Source organism: Protopterus annectens, chromosome 11.part0 (assembly GCF_019279795.1).
Source record: "Protopterus annectens isolate FY-2018-M chromosome 11.part0, PAN1.0, whole genome shotgun sequence".
Lineage (NCBI taxonomy): Eukaryota > Metazoa > Chordata > Ceratodontiformes > Protopteridae > Protopterus > Protopterus annectens.
Genome location: NC_056745.1, coordinates 461,860,664 through 461,885,367, shown reverse-complemented (window position 1 = coordinate 461,885,367; position 24,704 = coordinate 461,860,664). Strand labels below are relative to the sequence as shown.

At 41.4% G+C, this 24,704-nt stretch overlaps 1 protein-coding gene across 3 annotated transcripts in view; it reads right to left on the bottom strand.

Moving 5' to 3' along the window:
• Positions 1 to 24,704, bottom strand: part of OPTN (optineurin) — a 700,455-nt gene that overhangs the window by 627,463 nt on the left and 48,288 nt on the right. The gene's annotated exons all lie outside the window — the stretch shown is intronic.

The following is a 24,704-nucleotide window of genomic DNA, read 5'->3' as shown; positions in this document are numbered from 1 at the left end:
TGTACATTTGCTTTTTCTTAAATATGCTTCTTTTTCAACATTTGAGTTTTCAAATGTCATAAACATTCAACACTGTCATACAATCAGTGCTTCATGTATGTAACACATCACGGATATAGTTAGATTTCTTCTAAACGCCTTCCAATTTTTTTATATCTCATCTCAGTCAAAGTGATACCATACACATACAACATTCTCCCGTAAGAAATTTGTAGCAGATACCCCAGTGGATAAGTTAAAAGAAATTAAAAGAATATTTCTGCTGCCTGGCATTCAGTCCAAGGTTGTCCATACTCACCTTCCTTTAGACACATTTGACAGATGATAAATGTATACAGATCTTCAAGGATACATATTTTGCTTGGAACTACTGCCACAGAAGAGAACTTTCACTAAATGTGCCAACTCTTGCTACAATGAAAAATCATGGCAAGACCACTGAAGTATGGTTTTATTTTAGTCTACAAGAGTTGTAATATGCTCTGTTTTTTCACATACCAAAAACAGAAGAAAAACTTCTGACAACTTAGTTTGGCCAATGGCTTTTAAAATCCAACAGTCAAATCAGAAACTGCAAAGGCCAAAAAGACACTATTTGCAGACAATAACCCTGGGACAATGCCTGGTTATCTAATGTAATTAGACTTGTAACTGCGAGCCACTGAAATATGGAAAAAAAAAACATAAAAAAGAAAAACAGCAAAATGTCATATTTTTTTGTCCCTTTAAAGCTATTTTTTGATTACATCGAAAAATGGATCTGATGAAGTCCAGCTGATGGATGAAAGCACTTACGAATTAAAGCAAAGTTATTCCAGTGACCAAGCCTGTTTGAGTTTGTTTCTTCAAAATCTTTATAGAAGAATGAATGTATAAAGTTGAAGTTTTGTGCGGTTTGTTACTGTTGCTTAATATTGTAACGTTTAAGTGTTTTTATTTTTCATAAACAAGAAGGAAGTGAACCCAGTTCTCTATCTTAACAATGGGGACAGTTATCTTCTTGCATTTCTGCTGCGAATTTTGTCCTTGTTCATCCTGCAATTAACTTTTTGTAATATATAGGGTTCCTGGATGTGAGGCAGATTTATCAGAGCCATTGATTTTTTATCTTGATTTTTTTTGCAACAGGGAGACAAGCCCCTCTTGCACCCCTCCACATCTCCAAAATGTATACCAATTCAGGCACCACTATACCTCAGCAAAAAAGAAATATGCCCAAGAACGATCATGAATACTGCAACATGAGAATAGAAGGACATTATATAATTATCGACTGTGGGATGGGTAAAGCCAATCTGTAACCAAATGGGATAAGTTAATTCTAGCACAAAAAAGGAAAATGGCCAAGTTGAAACTGGCTTGCAAAGACAGGTAGCCTAGTACTTACTTATGAACCTACTTTGAAGAAATCAAATGAAAACTAATCTACTTTTCACTTATATTCACACATTGGACAAGCAGACACTATACACAGTGCAGAATGCTACCATAAAGACAAGAGACGCAGAAGAGAATAGCAGAGGATACCATGTTTAGTACAGTATTGGACACAGTACTGTGGGGCATGCTACAGTATATGAATGGTTGTGTGTGAAAGTTAGACATTTCTACTTTATACTCACTCCGTACATAGAACTTGGCTGCATGAAAAGATGGTACTGAAGCCAACAGGTGAGTGAATTGTAGAAAACCTTCCCATGCTGCTAAATCCAAGTCATAACTTCCACAATCCATTATATCAAACACTCCAGTTCTGACCCAGTGGACAGAATCATTTGTGCTAATGGAACTTTTCTTACAGACACAGGTTATGGTAAGTACACTAACTTTTATATCCGACATTGTATAACTCTAATTACAGCAACAGCTAGGACAGTGTATTTAGCTCAGTCTTTGGTGTTTGTCCTAAGGAAACATCCAATTACAACAGTACCCCTAAAAAGCCATCAACGTGCAATGCTTAGCATGTGTACAGATACTATATGGCTACACCTGAAGACATATGCACCCTAATTAGACAATGGAAATTAGACAATGGAAATAAGACTATGGATGTAATGCTTGGACATATTTGTCAAAAACAGAAGACAATGCAATTATACAGCCATTTGAAAAGAGACCATGTGCACCTTCTCCATCTGCAGCCTCTGGTGAAGGGCACAAAATGCCAGTTATCCTTTCTTATAGGTTTTGGCCCTTTTACAATAGGAAACAAAATGCCCCTCATACATACATGCAGTGAAAATATTCTTCTTGATCACAGCAGTGTGAGAAAAACCTAGCAAATGGACGTAGTAATTTAGTCACTAAAACCTCAAATACTTTAAGGCTGGACATCATTGAAACTCTCTGTAGGAGAAAAAAAAAAAGAAGAAAAAACAGGGATAGAATCCGACAATGCATTCGACTTGGAAATGCACTCTACTGAGGAAACTGCCACTAGAAAAATGTCTTCCAAGATAAGAATTTTAACTATGAAAAAGCAATAGATTTTAAGGATGGACAACTGAGATTCTCTGGCAAGGGAAAAACATCCTGAAAGGAACTGGGTTCTTAACCCGAGGCCAAATAAATATTCACAGAGAAAGGCCCTACAAACTTTAAGGGTAGCCAAGACTGTGACTTGATCAGTACCAACGTTACAAATAGTAACTAAATGCACTTTAGTGGTGGAATAACCAAGGTCAGCATAAAACAGCACAAAAAGTTGCAGAATCATAGATGCCAATGAGGAAAGAGAGAGTTCATGTCCCTGGTGGAAGGCTGTTAGAAGGTTGCAATGACAAACCACAATTCATCAGACTTGACCACTGTTAGGACTAGACCATCCAAGCCATATATGTCTGGATGAGCGAGTCACAACCCATACAGCAGTGAAAGGGGAGGGGCAAGGTAAGACTGCTGAAGTATGGAAAAACATTTACCTGAGCCCATAAGAAGCAATGAGAATTACAGTGTCCTTTTTATTTTTTTGACTTTGAAAATAAATCTAAAAGTTGAAACAAGGGAAATCTTTAAAACATGTCACTGGGCCATATATGTGTCAGGCCATCTTTGCTCTTGCTATTTGAGAGAGTAGAATCAGGGATAAATACATCTGACAATGTATCTTCATGAGGAAAGCAAAAAGAAAATCACACATGGGGGATGATGCTTGCCAGGGAGGGACATGATGACCACTCATGGGGTCTGTCCACTATTTGGTTAGACTTGCCTGAAAACTGTATGAACCACAGCAAAAAAAAAAAAAAATTTTGGTCTGAAAGCCATCTCAGTACAAAGAGCTTTGCTTCCACAAGAAAAAAAAGGTCTGTGTTTAGATCTATTTCAGGGATTTTCCACTGAGCATTCAATCACTGTGAAGGAATAATTCCGGATTCTGGTTATCAAAGTATCTATGATTTTTATGACCGAGGGATCAGGATGGAGTTCCCTCCTGTTTGTTGATGTACCACACTACTGCCATAGTATCTGACTGAAAGGAAATGTGGCCCTCTCAGATATAATTCTGCAGAGCCTGGAGGTAAAGGAATGCTCTTATCTCTAAACTACTAAATGTGAAGACACTATTCCTGAATGGGCCAAAGCCCTTGCACCATTTGACTCTGAGTGTCCCAGGTAAGTACCATCTGTTACTACAGTAGAGTTGGGAACAGGAATGAAGGGTTTTGCCAAACAAAAGATCTGATGGTGTTGTCTATTAATACAAACATTTCTTGCAGGATGATGAAATACTGATTGGTGCATCCAAGGCTTTTGAATTCAAGAACCATAGACCTTTGAGGGTAAACTGCAGAACTCGCTTATCTTATCTTAACTGTGACACAATCAAAAATTATAATGGCATCCGTCCCAGAGCCCTGAAACATAGGATGGCTGAAAGCAAACCATCCAACAACAGAAATGGAACTGTGAAAAGGATATCGGACATTCTCTCCACTAAAAAAATGTTCAGAAAGGTTTAAAGTCTCAGGAACGGCCTAAGAAGGTCAAGAGATGCTTGAAGTTGCATAAAAATCTAAAAAAGTTACAGTGATCCCTGAAGAGTCAAACTGAGAAGCAGACTCTGAGAACTCCATCTCAGGTGCGATCCACTAGGAACAGCTAGTGAAATCAGAAAACATTTTTGCCCCTTGTAAATGCATTAGAACGACTAGAGTAAAGCCTTGAACTGTTGAGGAATGCCTCCTGTTCAAAAAGTATAGACAATCTTGACTGCTTCTTGATCTTTATGTACATGTTCGTCATCTTACTTGTCTAACCACCACAGCCAGCATGTCCCATGGACTGCATAAGACAGACAGATCTGAAGGATCATACAATGGATTCCTCGGAATAAAAGGTGCTCAGATCACTTAGGTCAAGACACAAGGCATGCTTTTCTGAAAACTTAACTCTGAAAAGCAATAACATTTAAAAAAATATTTTTTGACAAAGGGCAAACCCCCTTCCGTGGGTCTTGACCCACAATGCATATATACCAACTCCATGGCTGCACAACAATGCAGAATAAAGGGGGGAAACAAGAACGTTGCAAGTGCAATACCAACTCATACACTTTAACATACATCTATTAAGCAGGGAAAGACATTCAAAATTTGAAGTACAAAGCCTCAGTCAGATACTCCATGATGAAGTGTAAGTAAGCCTTTAGGATCCTGTGGTTTGCTTGGCATTAAACAGAATCTGGAAAAATCATAGTTTTATGGGACCTCATGGATGGTTCTTTAAGAACATCTGCATCTGCTACTTCACCACCAGTTTCTGTTGTGAATGGGCAACTAATAAGGTAAGAGATGGACAGGAGAGGGAAAGAGTGCTGCATAAAGAGCCTATGATATCATACCTCTTATCAGTGCACCAGACAGTAAAGCTGGACCAGTCCAGTGCACATATGGGTCATTACTTCTGACGACATCCATGCAAGGGTTTTTGTCATGGGATTTGGAAGTGTTGCTAGCTGGTCTGGGGCCATCTATGGCCTCCATTAAAGCACCATGAACTTCAGCCTCTGGGTCTGTGCACATACTGGAATACAACCCAAAAAGAACTGCTGACAACACACCTGCAGGGGCAATAGGTTTAAGCAGAATCATGGTTTCTGCCACCCCTGTGTTCTTGTAATGCAGTATTGTAGGACATTTTAAGATCACCACATTAGGGATCTGTCCTTATCATTCAGTGACTTCTACACAGTCATCAGTTTCTGTGCCAAACAGCAAGAAGCCACAGAAGACCAAGTTTACAAAAGAACAAGCTATACTCAGAAAAAAGGCTAACTGGAGCAAAACTCAACTGCTACATCATATGCCACATGGACCTTCAGTCTGCTACTGCAGACGCTGTGGAGGCCTCAGTTTTAATCCTATTTTCAAGGTCATTCAGGGTTCATTCCTTCACTTACCAGGCTTCATTCTTTAACAGTTTCCTACCCCATGGACTCTGTAGCCCTAGAGGACACGTGGTTTCATAAGGTCCCTTAATTATTACTTCTATGCTTATTGATTTCCTATCATAACTACCATGACTATCATAACTGCCATTACATTCCATCTCACCTGTACTAAAGGTTATTTGTACTTATGTCTACTTGTATATTTTAGATTTATCTAGGTACCTAGTGTTAAGCACTTAAAAGTGAACTTATAGTCATGCATTACCTCTAATGAATGCTGCAATTCATGTGGAAGATACTGCTAAAAGGGCAATATTTCTGTCAAATAATGTCCTCTCATAGGGTAGAGGAAGCAAACAATGGCTCAATTCTATCGCAAACTGAGATTTCCAATCTGAGGGGTGCTGTGTTGAAAAAGTACAGTTGTGTACACTTACCATAAATGTATATGTTAGAGTGTATTCACTGTTGCAGTCATCACATTTGGGTTATCCCGGCCAGGGTAGCCCTCAGTCGGCCCAAATACCAGAGGCTTAGCATTTCTGCGTCAGTTGATGTCGTTTCAGGACTGACATCAGGTCATCGGTAGTATAAAGTAATGCAGCTGACACCATTCCATCAGTTTTTCTTGCTCTGTCAGAAGCCCCCAAGTGGGAGCCAGGATATGATGGAAGAAGCCTACCAGCAGAAAGTAAATACCAAAAAGTTCCTTGTAAGGAGAAGAGAAAAAAAAGGGGGATGGAGGGAAACCAGGACTGCAACAGTGAATACACTCTAACATCTACATTAATGGTAAGTGTACACAAATGTACTATGTTCTTCATATTTTACTGTTGCAGTCATCACATTTAGGATGATTCCCAAAGCTGAGGAAAAGGGTGGAGGCAGTCAAAAAGACTAGGGGATGGCTAGGATGCCCTGCAAGACTGCAGTGGCAAAGCCTGCTCTGCATTTGGAGAAGATAGGCAGGTGGTAATGCTTGGTGAATGTATGAACAGATGTCCATTTTGCAGCCTCCAGGATGTCTCTGGTGGGGACTCCTCTGAGGAAAGCTGCAGAGGTGGAGGCTGCTCTGGTAGAGTGAGTCCTGACCCCCTTAGGGGAAGGTTTCCCCGTGTTGCTTGTAGCAGAAATGGATGCAGTGTGCTACCCATTTGGAAATAGTTTGTTTGGATATGGCTTTACCCTCTGCTCCTGCAGCAAAGCTGACTAACAATTGATCAGTCTTTCTGAATGATTTAGTCCTGTCTAAATGCAATCAGAATGGTCTGTGCACATCTAGAGTGCAGTAACCTTTCCCCCTTGTTTTGTGAGTTAGGGAAAAAGGTGGGCAAATAAATGGATTGGTTGAGAGCCACACTGGACACCACATTTGGTATGAAGGATGGGTTAGCCCTGAGGGAGACCCTGTCAGCAGGGAAAATGATGAAGGGCTCTACAGCCATTAGTACTTGTAGTTCGGATACTCTTTTAGCTGAAGTGATGGCCAGAACCAAGGCTGTCTTCCATGAGAGAAACTTTAACTCTGCTGAAGCTGCTGGTTCAAGGGCGGGGGGGGCAGGGTGAGCTTTTCCAACAAAGTTTAGGTCCCAAACAGGGGTAGGTGCTCTTCTGGATGCCCTCAAGTTGCTAGCCCCTCCTAGGAAATGTTTGATGAGAGGGTGTGAGAAAAGAGGGTGCTCAGTATTAAAATGAGCAGAGATAGCAGAGGCATGAATTTTAATAGAGAAAAGGAGAGACCACTGTGTAGTAGGTCAGCTAGATAATCCAGGATGAGAGGTATGGAGCCATATCAGCTCCCTTAGCTTGGATCCAGGTGCAGAACCTTTTCCATTTGTCGGCACAAGACTTTCTAGTGCTAGGGCATCTGGCCTCACGAATAACATCTAGAACCCATTTACTGAGAATGGCAGCTTGTTCAGTGGTCAGGGAATAAGCCAGGCTGCCAAATTGAGGGTCTGCAATTGGGGATGCATGAATTCTCCTTCCCTCTGGGTCAGGAGTGTTGGGATCGGAGGGAGATGCCATGGTGGCAGAGGGGACAGGCTGCGCAGCAGTGGGTACCAGTGCCCGCATGACCAGTCTGGGTCAATCAGAATTGTCTTTGGTTTTTCTTCCCTTGCTTTGAACAGTACCCTGGTAATGAGGGGTAGTGGTGGAAATGCATAGACCTAGAGGCTGACCCACTGGAAGGATAGACCATCCACTTTCCGGGCCCTGCAGTGAGGCTTCCTGGTGCAGAACTTGCTGAGCTGATGGCTGGAGTGGGACGCAATGAGGTCGACCTTCAGGGTGCCCCATTTCTGAGTTATAAGGGTGACTGTTCTTTGGTCTAGCTGCCACTCGTGTGGGTCCAGAAGACTTCTGCTTAACTTGTCTGCCAGAGAGCTTCGAGAGCCTGGCAGGAATTGTGCTAACAGGTGTAGTTGCATGGCTGAGGCTGTGTGCCAAAGGATCATGGCAAGCTTGCATAGAGGGTAGGAGGGAGTTCCTTCCTGCTTGTTGATATACCACATCACAGTGGTGGTGTCTGTTTTGATCGGTACAGCCCCTGGGGAGAGAAGGGGTCTGAAAGCTGTCAATGCGTGCTGGACAGCTTACATCTCTTTTTGGTTGATGTGCAGATGTATTTGATATGGGCTCCATTGGCCCTGTATGCATCTGCCATCCAGGTGTGCACCCCAGGCATAGTCTGATGCATCTGTGGTAAGGGTCTGGGCGGCATGGGGTGGTGAGAAGGGTAGTCCCTTGTTGTGGTAGTATGCCGCTGCCCATCAAAGAAAATCTTTCCTTAGGCAAGGTATCATTGGTATAAGAGTTTCCAGGTCTTGAGAGTGTTGATACAAATGCTTTTTAGGTACCACTGAAGTTTCCTCATATGCAGTCTGGCATATGGAATGAGTAGAATGCAAGATGCCATGAACCTCAGAGCTTGCAGTATTTTCCTTGCAGATTAACTGGGGTCTGGTGGTTAGTTGAGAGAAACAGGTCGTCAGGTAAGTTTGCTTATCTGGTGCAAGGAATGCCATTTGGGATGCTGTGTCCAGGTTTGCTCCCAGGAATATAATTTTTTGGGTGGTTTCTAGTTTGGATTTCTTTTCGTTGATAGTGCACCCTAGGGAGGTCAGTAGGTCCTTTACAAAGGCAAGGTGCTTGAGCAGCTTTTCCTGTCTGCCTGAATTAGGCAGTCGTCTAAGTATGGGTCAATTTGAATATATCCTTGCCTGCAAAAAGCAATGGTGGGAGCCAGACAATTTTGTGAAAACTCTGGGAGCAGTAGATAAGCCAAAGGGAAGCACAGAGAACTGAAACTGCAGAGATCCTGCCATGAAACGCAGATATTTCCTGCATGATTCCCCGATTGGGATGTGGTCTTTTAGGTCTAGGGTGGCTAGCCAAGCATTCTTGGAGAGCATAGGTAGTAGTTACTGGTGAGTGAGAATTTTGATATCACCAGGAAGGTGTTTAGAATGGATAGATTGAGGATGGGGAGCCAGGTGTCCTCTTTTCTGGTTACCAGGAAGAGCCTGGAGTAGAAACCTTGACCTATATGTTCTGCAGGAACGTGCTCTATCGCCCTCATAGAAAGCAGGGAAATGACTTGCTTTTTGGGCTCTGCCCACTGGTGTGGAGGAAGATCTGGGAACCCTTTTGGGATTGGTAGAGTGTGAAAAGAAAATCTGTACCCCTGGGACACTATATTGAGGACCCAGCAGTCGTTGGTAATGGTGGCCCAGGTGCTTGCATGGACGGAGAGTTTTCTTCCAGGGGCAATTGCAGGTGGGCAGAGGGAGGGGGTGGAAGTGGAGAGTCATTGTGAGTTCTTACCGTGAGGGGGTGGCTTTGCACTCGCTGGTTTTGAAGTGGAAGGACTCCATTGCTTTGATCTCTGCATTCCCTGTGGCTGTTGTCTGGGGGGAGGGGGTCTGCTTCCCCGAGGTCTGGTCTGAAGTGACCGGGAGGGGGCAGGAAAGGACCAGTGCTTGGAGGGCAATGCCTACTGAATCTGGGTGGCTGGACCTGCAGGAAATCTTTAACTGTCTGCATACATTTGGCTTTTTCTTCATCTTTTTTTACGACCTCCTCTGCCTTGGTGCCAAGTAAGTTGTCTTTGTGCAAAGGTGCATCCAATAATTTAGATTTGATATGGTCTGGCAAAGGGCTGTTCCTTAAGCCAAGCTTGCCTTCTAAGGACAGAACTTGTGACTGCTGCCCTGCAAAATGCTTATAGGGCATCAAAACCACAGTGTAAGGTGTGCTTAGTTACTTGACTTGCAGAATGCATTGACTCTTGTAAGTCTATTTTCTGCACACTCAGGAAAAGATGACATTTTTTGTTTGAGGAGTTCCATGGTATGTTGCTGAAATTTTAGCATGTGGAACTGACAATTTAGTGCTCTAATAGCAAGAGTAGCAGAGGTGTATACTTTTTTACCCCATCTAATGCTTGGGAATCCCTATCTGAGGGGATGGGATTCTTAGCAGAAAGTGCTGTAATTCCTTTAGGCCCTTAGGAAATAACCTCAGGGTCAGCAGTAGAATTTTTGAAAAGAAATTTGTGAGAGTCAGGGACTCTAATACCTGTCAGGTTTCCTGGGAGCAGGAGGGAGGGTGTCAGGAGTCAAACTAGAGTCCATGAAATCATCATCCACAACATCCAGGACAGGAGGAATGGCCAAGGGTCTGTGCTGTGGAAGATCTAAGAATTCCCTAAGTCTCTTTTTAGACTGAAGGTAGTCCTGACATTCCCATTAGAAATACTCCCTTAAAGTATGAAGGGTTTCCCCAAAGGAAAAGTGCTCGGGTGGTGAGGCTGAAGGAATGGATTCCTCTGCATCAGAATCCTCATAAGCAGAGAGGGGCTGCATGTCTTCATATTCCAATGCATCAGTCATCGGCTTCTGTTCAGATAAAACTACAGGGTACAAATCCCTTTCTTTTGGAAGGGGTAGCTTGGCTTCCACTGATCAGCATTATAAGGTCTTCCGCCATTTTAAGCATTTGAGACTGAGGCAAGGAAGCAGGTGCTTGAGATTGGATCGGTTTCTTGGGTGTGGTTTGGACCCTGGGCCTTGGAAATTTGGCAGTTTTCGAAAGAACAGTAGACATGAAAGAAGTCGGTGTCGAGAATCGGTAGTGCGAAGTACTTCCTCAGAAGCTGGTGCCTGCTCAGCGGCTCCAGACAACCACAGGATCCTTAGTCGATGAGGAGTTCTGAGGCATACCGGACTCCGAAAGGGTCTTGGTAGCAGCCTGCAAATCCACAAAAGCGGGCATCAGGGGTTGCAAAAAGTGTGTCACTGAGAACTGGAGAACTGACGACTAGCTTAATGGAAGCGTCATCAGAAGGTTTGGATCTGTGCGGTCTGTCTCTGTCTTTACCCTTACGTCTTTTCAGAATATCTGCTGTCGGATGGCTTACTGAAGCCATATCATAATTCAAAGACTATGAGCAAAAATATCTAGCTACAATAAGGGCCCAACGACGTATAGTTCTGGCGTTGAACAAAACACAAAAGCGACAGCGAGGGACGTCGTGGTCTAGGCCTAAGCAAGTGATGCAGTAAGAATGAAAGTCTAGGTGTGGTATTTGCTTTCCACAGGCGAGACAATTGTTAAATTTTTCTGACATCGGTTAGAGCAAGAAAAGGATCCTCAATGGGGTACTTAGCTTTAGAAGACTTCAGCTTCAGTTCGGAAAACGAAAACTCAGGTAGCGGCCGACCAGCACTCGTGCGAACTGCTTCTGCTTTGGGCTCCTCGGCAAGAAAGACTAATGTAATGACATCGGCTGCCTTACTTTATACTACTGAATACCTGACATCAGTCCTGAAGCGACAGCAACTAATGCAGAAATACTAAGCCTCTGGTATTCGGGCCGACTGAGGGCTACCCTGGCAGGGATAACCCAAATGTGATGATTGCAACAGTGAAACACAAAGAACATCTGATGTGCAGGACTGTTCTTAAGGGTCTCCAATGAGAAAGTGGTGTGAACACTTGGGAGTCCCTCCCTCATCAAACAAAGAATAACCAATCTACCTTCCTTCGAAATGAGATCACAGTTTCAAACATTTCTCATGCATAATAAACTAGGTCTGAAAGTGTCTACCAGAGGTGCTACCCGAGCAGAACTTCCGGAACCTTTGCAGATATAATGGGACATGAGTGTCCATTCTCCTCTTTCCTGCATAACTTTGAAGTTATCAAGAAATCAAGCAGCGTTTGGTGGTGAAGATGGGGACATCAATTACTATTTTTATTTGCATATATTAATGCAAAAGCTCAAGGCACCTTATTTAAAGGTATTTTCTGTCATTGATGCTTCTGACCAGGTGATTTCTGATGTCCATTACAAACAATTTGAGTAACCAGAGGATGGTAGAGAAAGTGCCGGCTTGAGCAATGATATCCTCAGAGGGTAGAGGAATGCAACTAGGTGAGGCAAGGCAAACAGGTTTTCCAAGAAGGAGCCACTGTTATGAAAAAATCAAGTCTGTATAACAGGGCGCAGCTGTACTACTTTTGTTCCCATAAAGTATTACTGCTGGGGGAGAGGGCAGGTCCTCCTTCCAGAGAGTTTCAGGGTTTAAAGGAAAGAAGAGCACAGGCACAAGAGCAGATGCATGGGCAATAAATACCTGTCTACAAATTAAATGACATCAGAAAGGTCAACGTAGGAGTGCAGCAAGACAGCTAATGATGTCAGGCTAGTGCTGATGGGACAATTTGCTCTGGACTTCTAATGTGAGGGGTGGGCAGCAGGGCACTATGGTACAGAAAAGTACAGTTGTGCGAGTAAACTTACCATAACAGTAGATGTTAGAATGATCGCTGTTGCAGTAGCCTGAGCTACATGGGTTATATCCTGCACTGGGATATACTGTCCAGCCAGCTTGCAAAGCTTCTGGGCACCTTCCACACACCCAAACCATTGGCTGAAAAGATTAAAGACAAGTAAGGGTGCCAAAATGTCCACACCCTGGCATAACACACACACACACACACACACACACACACACACACACACACACACACACACACACACACACACACACACACAAGGAGCAGCTACTGCAGCAGCAATCTTTCCTATTGATCACACATGGCCTTTAAAAAGGGGGAGACCATGAGTGGACATGTTGAAACAGCAAACAAATGAATCTTGATTGAAGAGCAAGACAAGTCACAGGAAAGTAAGTCAAACAGATATTAAAGACCAGAGAAACACTAGACCTGAATGGGCGCGGTTATGTTGCTGGCACCAACTGGAAAATATTTTCCACTTGCTTATATAAGATTTACTAGTAGCATGTTTTCTTTCCTCCATTAGTACCTAAAAGGTATTAAGACCCCATCATCCATTCAGTCAGCTTAAATTGTTTGGGGTGGGATATAATCAAACACCCCTGTTCTTGTGTGAGATCCAAGTCTAAGAGAAAGCTTGTAATAATTGCTAATAATTTCCTCTGGCCAGTTTCAAAATAAGGGAGTCCTGAATCTTTAAAGTACACTGGATTTCAGTGAAAAGGGTGTAAAACCATACAAAAACATTCCTGTTCCAAGAAAAGATGACACATCTATCTTCCAGGCTTCTTGCATGTAATACTGGAGCAGAATTTTGCCAGCTGACTGTTCAGAGAGGAAAAGACCTACTTGAGAAACTTCCCGCAACTAGATCAAGTCTTGGAAAACCCCTAATCTAGTTTCCATCCATGAGGGTCTTATTTGCCCTACTCAGCTTATCTGCAATGCAATTTTTTTCTCTAATGGAATATAGGATGCCTGTACAGTCAGACTGTGCTGTATAGATATATCCCATGCCAACATAGCTATTCTGCATTGGGGGAAAGATCTGGTCACCCCCACCCCGCTTGTTTGTGTACCATATCACTGTGGTACTGTCCAAGGGTGATTCAGAGAGTAGAGTGCCATGATAACAGCAAGCATCTCTTTTATATTTTTGTGTTTGCCTCTGCCTTTATTGTCCCAGATGCATTGCACTTTTACCCCCCATGACACTGCTTCCCAAGGCATCCGGGGTCACTGACTGCTTTGGAGCAGGACTGGGAAAACGGAAGACCTATGACCTAGATTCAGGGATATTTCATGTCTTCACCAAGTGATTTCTCTTCCCACAAATCCCAGATCTGGAATCTGAAAAGATAATGGGTGTTGGTGCTGGGAACAAAGAGGCTTCAGACACCATTGTATATTTCTTATGTAGAGTCTTAACAGAGGTATCATAAAAATTATAGATACTATGATAACCAGTTTCTGGAGTTCTTTATTCACAGTGATCACATGCTCAGTGGAAAATCCCCAAAATAGATCTAAACACAGACCTTTTTTTTCCTGTGGAAGCAAAGCTCTTTGTACTGAGATGGCTAGCAGACACTTCTGGAACACAGTGGAGTCAAAAAAGATTTTTGAATGCTCTCTTGGAATCCCAGTCTGCACTGGAGATCTCTCACCCAAGAAAGGGGTTCCTGACACTTTGAAAAAGACTCTGCAAAGATAAGGCTATAATTTATGGCAAAATGCAAACACCTTGTAGCCTGCTACATGCTATAACAGGAGTTAGGCACTTTGTGAAGGTAGCCCAAAGGGTAAGGCAGAAAAAGTGATAATGTGATCCAGACAAGTCTGGATGAATAAGAATGCGATAAGCATACTTTAAATTTAAGGCTTCCAAAAAAACTCAAATGAAAAGGTAAGGTAACTGGTTGTGAAGTGAAAGCATTTTGAACTGGACGCCATCACATACTGGTTTAGAAAAATGTACAGAACTTGATTTCAAGCATTTTCTTTCTTTGGCACTAAAAACATTCTTGAATAAAATCCTTTTCCAGGTGGGAAGGAGGAACTGTTTCTATTATTGGCTGAAAACACATGACATGTAGGACTAGAGGAAACAGATATGCGGAGGAATTCCCTGGAAAGGAGAAAGTTCTTCCCACCGTCTCCTGTAACACTGCTGAATCAGCCTCAGAACCAGATCGTTTGAAAAATCTGTTGCCAAAGAGAGAAATGGAGATTCAGACTTTCTGGTAGGGATAATGAACTGCCGGGATTGGGGAGTGGAGGCAAGGTCCCTTTATACAGTCATTTGGCCTTATTTGACTGTACTTGTTTTCGGCAGTTCCAGCTATCTTTCTGGAACCTCCCTGTTTTTGTTTTTTTAAACTTCTGCATATCAGCATTCTGCTGACACTATTTTGTTTCTTGCCAGAATTGGACAACAGAACAGAAAATCACTCGGAAAATTTATAGCAAGGTTGAAAATCTGAGATACTCCTTGAACCAGTTTACCTTTCTCATCACATGTGGACAAACTCTGCAGCAGAGTGTCCAAAAACAAAAACTCTTTCAAGAGGAGAATTTAAAATCTCATTTTTATATCCTCACAGTACCAGTGGCCACAACCCTGGATGCAGTATCTACAGAGTCATACAGAATAGTGACCTAGGAAATTAGAAACTATACCACACACATTTTCTCACAAGAAGGAACAACATATAAAACATTCCTCACACTTTCACAATTTGTCAGAATAAACTACAACATATAAGCCTGACAACTCTAAAATTCTAAAAATCAGAAAGTTGCAGAAGCATACCGAATGTATAGTATAGTTGTGTAAAATCTTACTATAACCATAGATGTCCTTCTTTCTTGGGTGGCGTAAGCCAGGGAACCTTGTTGGCTAGGCTTACATAAGCTCTTGGGCCAATAGCCTAGTACCTACCTATGAACCTATGTTGCAGTTATTTAAAACTCATAACCTCATAACCTGAGGAATTCACCGCCATAAGTGATCCGAATGTCTGGCTGGTACACAAGAGTTTTGCTACTGCATGGTATGTGCACCCCTGTACATAGCACTGCTGCCAATGTAGGGCATAAAGGTGACGTCAGCAAGTACCATTCCTTAGAACAGAATGCCCCGGTCAGAACACCAGTCCAAAGGAAACGAGGTATTCAACATCATCCACAAAACAGCAAGTATCAAGGGGGTAAGAGGGTGGGACAGAACATTGCAACATGGAAAAGAAGAATAAACGATGCATAGAAAAATATAAAATGAAACACACAACAGGGAAGTAGATGAAACACCAGGTAAAAATTTTAATCCTGGTACCTCGGCTTTTCGCCTTCAAGGGATAATTTCTTACAAAAACACCAGCATCTTAAATAGCACATGTAACTAAATATTAACTATTTCAATAATTCAATTAGTTCAGTTAATTACCATATTCACATTCACAAATATCATTATTCCAACACAAGTCAGCATTTAAAATGACAGTGCAAACTGGAAATGCATTATAAACAGCAAAATATCAACAGAAAAATATACCAAAGCAAACAACTCTAAACATTCATAGACACTTCTTGATTTAATCCACCTAGATGCAAAGTACTATAATTAAAAATGAATCAAGTCTCCTAATGGTTGAACCTTAAATGGAATTTGTTCCTCTATGCCTCAACCTTGGCTAGATCACTAAAGAATAGAGAAGAATCATCCCCCCATGGACAGATGAAAAGTGATTAGGAACAATAAAAAGGGAGAGTCTGGTTGCTAATGGCCAAGAGATGTTCTCCAGTTCTTATTCTGGCCATCCTCTGTTTGCCCTATATACCACCTTACATTCTCACAACCGCATCCCAGTATATATACTACCCCACAGGACTTACAATTAAACTTTCCCATTGTTTGATATTTCCTACCATTGATAGTGGTACCTGAAAGGTTTTAGATTCTAGAACAAAGGTTGCAATTCCCTACAGGGGAAAAGCCCCTTGTCAAACACTCATCTCTGTAAAATAGGTTTATTCAATAATTCCTTTAAATTAAAAAATCTACCATAGGAAAAAAAAGTTACCCTATTAGTAAAAATACTACACAAGAATTAATCAGAACTGATCATGGACCAGAGTAGTTTAACAATATGTACTACTATATCAGTGAAAACACTATATTTCACTACATAAAAAATGTCTATTTTCCCAGAATAAACAACCCTCCTCTGTGTATTGACCATACTATTAATCTTACTAACATTGTTCCTCACAAGTTTTAAATTTTCTTTCATATAACCCCTATCAAGCAATCTTTGTTCCACCTCATCCAAAAAAGTTTCCTTAAGATGTCCCTGGGAAATATTTGTCCAAATATGCTTAAATTCCCTGTAGGGTAGTGCTTTGATCAAATGTAAGGGATGCATACTCGAGGCATGCAAGAAACTGTTCACCGCAGTAGGTTTTCGAAAGGGTTTATGCTGAACTTTCCTATCACCATCAACAAAAAAACCACAACCAAAAAATTAATAGTTTTTCTGTCCAAATGAAAACTGAATTTTAACCCATGAGGGTTTGAATTAAGCCCTTCAATATTATCACAGCCTGAACTCGAAGTTCCTTTAAAGCCTGCCATTCCACTTCAGATAAATTAAAATTCTTGCATCTAAAGGTTTTGAACTCCTTTTCAATGTTATAGTACAACTTCTCGAAGCTACAAACCAACTGATACAATCTGGGTGGGGAAAAGGTGCTAAAAGAGAAAGGAAGTGTAGGTACTTTAAACGCCCATAACCTGTATTAAAACATCCAGACTTTTATTTTCAACTTCATTTTCTGCCAAACTTTCCAAAACACTATTATAATCATATACCGATAAATTTAACAAAGAATCATCAATATTATCAATATTGTCTACGTTATCAGAAAACATTGCCCTGTCATCATAAACATTGTTCTCTTTTTTTTAGATAAAAACACTCTAAGGTACAATTTGCGGCAAAGTTTACTTGCCTCAATAAGTAAACTAGCTAAAGAAGGCAATTTCGTTGGCACACAGTTTTCTCCCATTAGCAGTACCTTAGTGGCTTCAAAAAGTTCCAAATCTGATAAACTAATTATATCGAGTCCATCTTGTTCACAAAAAGGTGAAACAAAGTTCAATTATTATATCTTCCCTTTCGTTTGGGTCTGCCGTTTTTTTTTTGTTGACTCCATTAGACCTCTGCTGCTGTCCCGATTGGACAGTTCGATCAGGTGATCCCTCTCCAGGGATACTCTCGAAAGAGATGCTGTTTTTTGAAGATAGCTTACTGGAAGACACTGAAAAGTCCCTGCTCGAACTCCGAATATTTTGTGGTCTCTTTTTAGATCGCCCCAATGTGTTGTTTGTTGTCGTTGGTAAACCTGCCCAGAGTGGAAATCGTTGATCTCATGCGTTAGCTTCTTTTTCTTCCTAGTGATTTCACCTTCTGTTTTAGCAACTCTAGATGAAATCTCCTTCATTTTTGCACTCAGATGCCGAAGAATCTTTTTTTATACAGTCCTCCAAGGAGGAAATGTCATTATGTAATCTTTCACTAGATTTAATATTACATTTAATTAGAATTCTAAGCCAGCCCTGAGTCCATTTAAGAGAGACATCTGTCTCCATTCATCAAGCAGGTCCTGCTCATAGATGAAACACCAGGTAAAAATTGTAATCCTGGTAACTCGGCTTTTCTCCTTCAAGGGATAATTTCTTACAAAAACACCACCATCTTAAATAGCATATGTAATTAAATATTAACTATTTCAATAATTCAATTGGTTCAAATTACCATATTCACAAATACCATTAGTCCAACATGCAGCATTTAAAATGACAGTGCAAACTGGAAATGCATTATAAACAACAAAAAAAAATCAGCAGAAAAATATACCAAAGCAAATAATTCTAAAAATTCATGGACACTTCTTGATTAAATCCACCTGGATGCAAAGTACCATAATTAAAAATGAATGAAGTCTCCAAATGGTTGAGCCTTAAATGGAATTTGTCCCTCAATGCCTCAACCTTGGCCAGACCACTAAAGAATAGAGAAGAACCATCCCCCCATGGACAGATGAAAAGTGATTAGGAACAATAAAAGGGAGAGTCCGGTTGCTAATGTCCAAGAGATGTTCTCTAATTCTTATTTTGGCCATCCTCTTTGTCCTCTAGGATTTGAGGGAACAGATGAACCTGTTCCCGGTTCCTGAGGAGGTTGTGGAATGCCCATGAAGGGGGGGACAGAATTTCCATATCATGTAAAAGCCATTTTGGGTAATGGAAAGGACCCACTTGTCTATGGAGATACTTGCCCAAAAGAGAAGTGGAGAAGACAGGCGCTGGGAAAGGGGATATTTGAGAGATTTGCAGGTAGTCACAGACTAGCTGGCCTGTCTGGAAACGTGGTCTTTTGAGCAGGGGGTTGCTGAGGCCTGAAAATCCCAGTCTATGAGCCCCTTTCTTATGGGAAGGAGGGAAACAGAGTTGTCCCCTTCTGATAAACTGCATCTTGGAAGGATAATTTCTGTGGTATTTATGAACCGGAGACACAAAGATGCATTTCAGTTCCTTATGGTCTTTCCCTTTTTCATGTAGGGACTTCAAAACGACTGCAGCATCAACACCAAAGAGGGCATCATTGTCCAGAGGTGCATCCATAACTTTAGCCTTGATTATCAGGCAAAGGTTGAAATCTTAACCACGAGTACCTCCCAATGAAAGAACCCAAAGCTGCTGATCTTTCAATTAAAGTGCAGTTATGATGTATTTGCATGTCTAAGCACCTGGGCTGAGGCAGACAGTAAAAAGGCAAGCTGAGCCTTGGCTGGAGAATCAGGAGTGTCTGATACTAGCAGAGAAGCTTGGGTAAGCAAGGCCAGAACATATTTCCACATGAAGGTTTGCTAGTGGATGGCTCTGAAAGACAGGGTAGAGGATGTATACACATTTTTACCAGTCCTCTCCATTATTTTGCTATCCTTGTCAAAAGGGAGCAGATTAATAGAGGGAAGAAGTCTAGAAGGTTTGCATGCAGAAAGGGAAATAACTGCAGGATCTGCTGGAGGACATTTAAATAAAATCTTACTGTCCTCAGGAACTTTGTAGAATCTGTCAGGCCTTTTATGGGCTGGAGGTTGAGCATCTGGATTATTTGACACAGAGAAAGGCATCCAAGAAAGGCAGGGGGAACAAGAGGGATGGCCGAGGGTGATGGAAAGTCCCATCTACAAGAGATCATAATATCTAATTTTAACTTCTGATATTTGACTATTTTCCCATTTGAAGAAATCTCTCATTCTACAATTAGATTCTAACAGTGGGGAGTCTCCAGAGGAAGATTTGTCCCTTGGAGAAACTAATTCAAGGGGAAGCATAGCCTAGATGTGACTAGTTGAGATCTGTAAATTACTGACTCATCTGATGAAGATGTTTCTTCTTCACCAAAAGCCTCCTATTCCTCTACTGATCTCCTAGGATTGGACGAAGGAACAGTAATGGGAAGGTTGGACAGTGGATGGATTTAAAGCAACAAAGGCATTAAGGATTCCCTGTGAGAAGGCCTGCCAATCTGGGGGAATGATCCTTGGAAGAGGAAACATTTTTGTATTAATTTCTTCTTACACGGTAGAAACCTCCTTGGTTGTAAGGAAATAGCTGACATAGGCCTAGGTTTTTGGGCAAGAGTAGTGGGCCACGGTTCCCTCTACCATCCTGAATGGATGTCTACAATGCCTATGCAGATGTGCTAGTGGCACTCTCCCTAATGGCTTCTGAAATGGTACCTGCTGCAGGTTAGGAACCAGAAAATGAATGGGCCTCTGGGATGACACTGGCCTCAAGAGGAGCATCTGGATCCAGAGTCACAATCGAAGATTCTGGCCTGATCTTTCTGGCCTCCTTCGGTGGCTCACTGAAAGACCTGTGGTGCCCTCCATACAAAAATCTAACCTTTTAAGCCATGGATTCTTGAGGTAAATATTAAGAGTCAACAAATGACTATTAAGTGTTTTGGGGACGAATGACTGGAAAATCACGCAAGTCTTGCAATCGTGCTCCGACCCTAGGCAAAACAAACACTGATCGTGGCCATCTTTCTGTGGAATCTGATGTCCACAAAGGCACTTGGCCCTTAATAGAGGACATTAACTTCAGGAAACATGTAGCAGCAAAAAAAGAACAAAGATTTTCCCAATCGGGGCTCTTATCTGAAAACAGCAAACACTTCGTGATCAGAGAAACGGCAGAAGGTGACATTCAGACTGGTGGCAGAGAAGTTCTGAGGAATGGTATGTGCTGACATCACCTTTATTACCTATGTTGGCTGCTGTGCTATGTGCAACGTTGCACATACCATGCTATAGCAAAAGTCTTTTACATACTGGCTAGACGTTTGGGTCACCTAGGCAGGGAATCCCTCGGGTTATGAATACTGCAACATAGGAACAGTAGGACATCATTTGTTTTACCATCCTTGTCTAAGGGGAAGGATTAGAATTATCAAAATACTTGGCAGCAACTGGAATAACTAAAGCTATAGCTGCCGGGCATACCTCTTAGCATACAAAATCTGGACAAAAGCCTAAAATAATGGGTGAAAAAGCCTAAAATAATGGGGTGACAAAGGCAGAAAAGTAAGGGCAGCTTTTAAATATTGTTTTTATTTATTTACTTATTTTACATTTGGTAACCGGGATGGTCCGACTGAGCCAGTGGCCCATTTTCAGCGGAGGGCCAGGGAGAAAAACTTGAAGAAACAAATTATAGTAGAAAAGACTTAACAATTAGAACACAACAATTAACACAGTGGTTGCTAAAAAAAACACAGAAGCTGTAGTTTGACTAACATAATATGATCAGAAAGCATAAATTAGTCATATAGTAGGTGCAGATTACAATGTCTACAGGTTTTACAGTAACACCTAGTCTTAGGGAAAAGCAAGCTTCTTGTAATTGAAACAATTTTAAGGTGCAAGTGGCAGGAGGAGGAGCAAAGTTAGTAGGATGTTTTAGTTCATGAAAGGTTTGAAGTAAAAATGAGTGGAGAGAATCTTAGCCAGGAGTAAAACAGGAACAGAGCAATTTATCATTTAGATGTTCTTTGAGAAAGAGTTTAAAATTTGGAGGAAGATTATTAACTTTTAGGAGTAGTTTGATGGATGATCGTAGGGTATGAGTGTCGTTATACAGCTGAACTAGATTCTTTAGAGCTGGGCAGGCTTTGGGTTGATGTATGACGTTGTCAGCAATTTTGAGTTGGTCAAGTGATAGTAGGTTTGGTAGCTCAAGCTAGTGTAGCTGTTTCAGGGTAGTGCAGATACGTGTTCTATTATGGATGCCAGCAGCAAAATGAGCTATTTTGTAGTAACATGTTTCTAGTTTGGACAGTTCAGATTTTCTAAGATTAGTGAAGATAGGGGAGCTGTATAATAAGGTTGATAGAAGGTATGGGTGAGGAATGTTCTGAACCTGTAGAGACAGCAGAGTTTAATATTTACCTTTTTATGGTTAGGGCTATGTGCTTATATTTTAGGGAGCAGTTTATTGTGATGCCTAGTAACTTTGTTCTATCTACTGGTTCTATTTTAGTGCCACTGGAAGAGAAGATATGAAGAGGGGTATTGGGGTCTGTGATCTATTATTGGAAAATATAATTAGTTTTGTCATGTTAGGGTTTAGTACAAGTTGTTTTTCTTTGAGATACTGCTCGATGTCTGAGAAATCTCTCAGTTTTACACAGGAGTTCAGGGGAGGAGGGGGCTGTGCAGATGACTGTGGAGTCATCTGCATACTGCACTACAGTTGCATGTGTGGATGCAGAACTTAGTTTGTTTGTAAAGATGGAAAATAGAAGTAAACAGCCTTGTGGGACTCCTGCGGTGACAGGTAGAAGGGTAGAGATTTCATCTTTCCAACTGATAACTTGTCAGTTGGACAGATAGGTTTAGCTGTGAAACCAAGTGATGGATGATAGCGAGGGTTGTAGGGGTGATAGTTCTTGAAGTACTTTATGATGGAATACAGTGCCAAATGCTTTTGACATACCTAGGAAAATGGAAAAGACAAGGTTGTTACTATTTTTGTGGTGGTTAATGGAATCTGAGAAACTTAGTAGGGCAGTTGTGGTGCTGTATCTTGGTCTGAAACCACACTGAGATGGAAAGAAGATTGTTTTGTTGTAGACAGGCCAGTAATTGAGAATGAATGCATGTTTCTAGTACTTTTCTAAAGGGGAGAGAGTATAGAAATGAGTCTGTAGTTGGATAGTTCTGTATATGGACCACTGTTATACATGGGAATGATGTGGGAGAGTTTCCACAGTACTGGTACATACTGCTCGGTAATGAAGTGATTGATAAGTAAGGAAACTGGGTATGAGATGGAGTAAGCAGCTAGTTTAAGAAATGAATATGGGAGTTGACCAACTACAACTGTAGCAGGTTTTAGTTGGAGTTTTTTTTTTATTTAAGTTGTCTGAAATGAGAAGGTAGCAGAATGATGGATAGGAGTTGTGGAAAAGGTCGCGGGGGGGGTGTTGCTATTTTCTTACCAAGGCCTTAATGGGAGTTAATAAAATGTGAGTTAAACTGGGCTACTACGCTTATGTTGGGCTTCGGGGTGGTCAGAGAGGGGGTAGTGGTTTGTCCAGAATTTAAAAGTTGTTTTATGGAATGCCAGAATTTCTGAAGGTTGTTTTTGTTGGAGCAAAGTGTAGTAGGACTTTTTGTCAGAGCAAATTTGTTTTTTGGCTGAATTCCGTAGCTGGTGATAGTTTTGAAGAGAAGCTTCGTTTTTTGCTGATTGACAGATAAGCCATGCTTTGCATCTTTGTTTCATAAGCCATGCTTTGTATCTTCGTTTCATTATGTTTATGGAGTCTTTAGTTAGCTACTGAGATGATAATGAATTTGCAACATACTTTTCTAATAGGGATAGAGAGTTTAGGATGCTTAAGAATGAGGTGTTGAAGTAGTTAACAGCTTCATCGAGGGGAAGGTATCTTAAAGGGGACCAGCTGTATTGTATTAGGATGGAATTAAAGGTTTCTATGGAGAAGTGTTTTTTTTTCTATGGATGTGCTTATAGTAAGTGGTTTTGTTAGTGTATAATTTATACCTAATTAGGTAGGTGGTAGAATGATCATAAATCGAGTCTTGGGAGGCAGCCAGGCAGCGCATACGTTTGGACAATTTTTGAGAATCCAGTCTAGGATGGAATGTTTATTTCTGTCTCTGTCGCTTCTTGCAGTTGTGGAGATAAGTTGGGAGAAACCAAAGAAGCTGATATGACTGGTTGGAATTGTGGAGGAGCAAGTAGCCCAGTCGAGGTTAAAGTCACCTAAGATCATTATTTCCCCGATTATATGTAGTAGAGGCCCAGCTAAGCAGATTTTCAATTGTATGATTGTGGTTTCCAGGGGAGGTAGACAGCTATGATAATAATGGACTTATTTTTGTTCACTTGAAGACATGAGATTAAGATTTCCAAGACAATAGCTAGGAGTGGGATAGTTTCTAGCTGATGTAGAGTAAGGTGGGTTTTATAAAGGACTGCTAAGATGCTGCCACACTTGTGTATTCTGTAAATTTTGTGAATATTATAACCTTGGGCCAGGAATTCTGGGTCTTTATGTTGGTTCTTTAGCCAGGTTTCAATAAGTATTGCTATGTCTGGGGAATATAGTGAAGAGGCTTCTTGGAATTCAGGTATTGTGTTTAGAATATTTCTGAGGTTCATATTTAAGATTAATAAGTCAGAGGAAGCATGTGTGAAAGAAAAGGTGTTTAATGAGGTAGAGTCTTGATGAAGGTGGGGTGACTGTGGGTCAGGGCCTGGATTTGGATGAATGTCTCCAATGAGGTTAAGTAAAACGGACGTGAAAAAATCTGTGTGAGAGCTTGTTGGTGAGCTTGCAGTACTTGCACAGAATGCGTGGGGGGAATATGAGTGGAGGGGCATTTTATAGTGTGAATAGCTGAATGGATGTGTTATTGAACAGTCGTGGTGAGACAGTGATGTAAGTGAGTGGGAATGATGCAGATGGGTTGACTGGAGTAGAAGGTGTATATGTATAGAGAACATGGAAATGGTGAAAGCAGGTAAGGTGATTTGTGGCTGTTAGGAGGATGGATAATAGCACAGTGAGTAGTAGAAAGTTAAGACTAGAGTAGAAATGTTTTAGTGGTCTGAATGTCATTATGTTAGTTCTGTTATTGTGGGCTTCTGAGGTTCAATGGTTAAAAGTATGTGACAGGTGGGAAGAGTAGGATAGTAAGAGAGTGAGCCGAGTAGAAGAGTATAAAAGTAGGCTGCGTGGGAGTGGTGTGGGATGAATGTAGGAAGGACTGTGATGGAGGGGGTTTGAACGACTATGAGTGATTGGTGGGGTGGATAGAGTGGGTGTGAAGGTAATTGTGTAGGGGGTGTGGTCTTGTATGTATAAACCTAAGGAAGGTGTGGGTGGGTGGGAATGGGGGT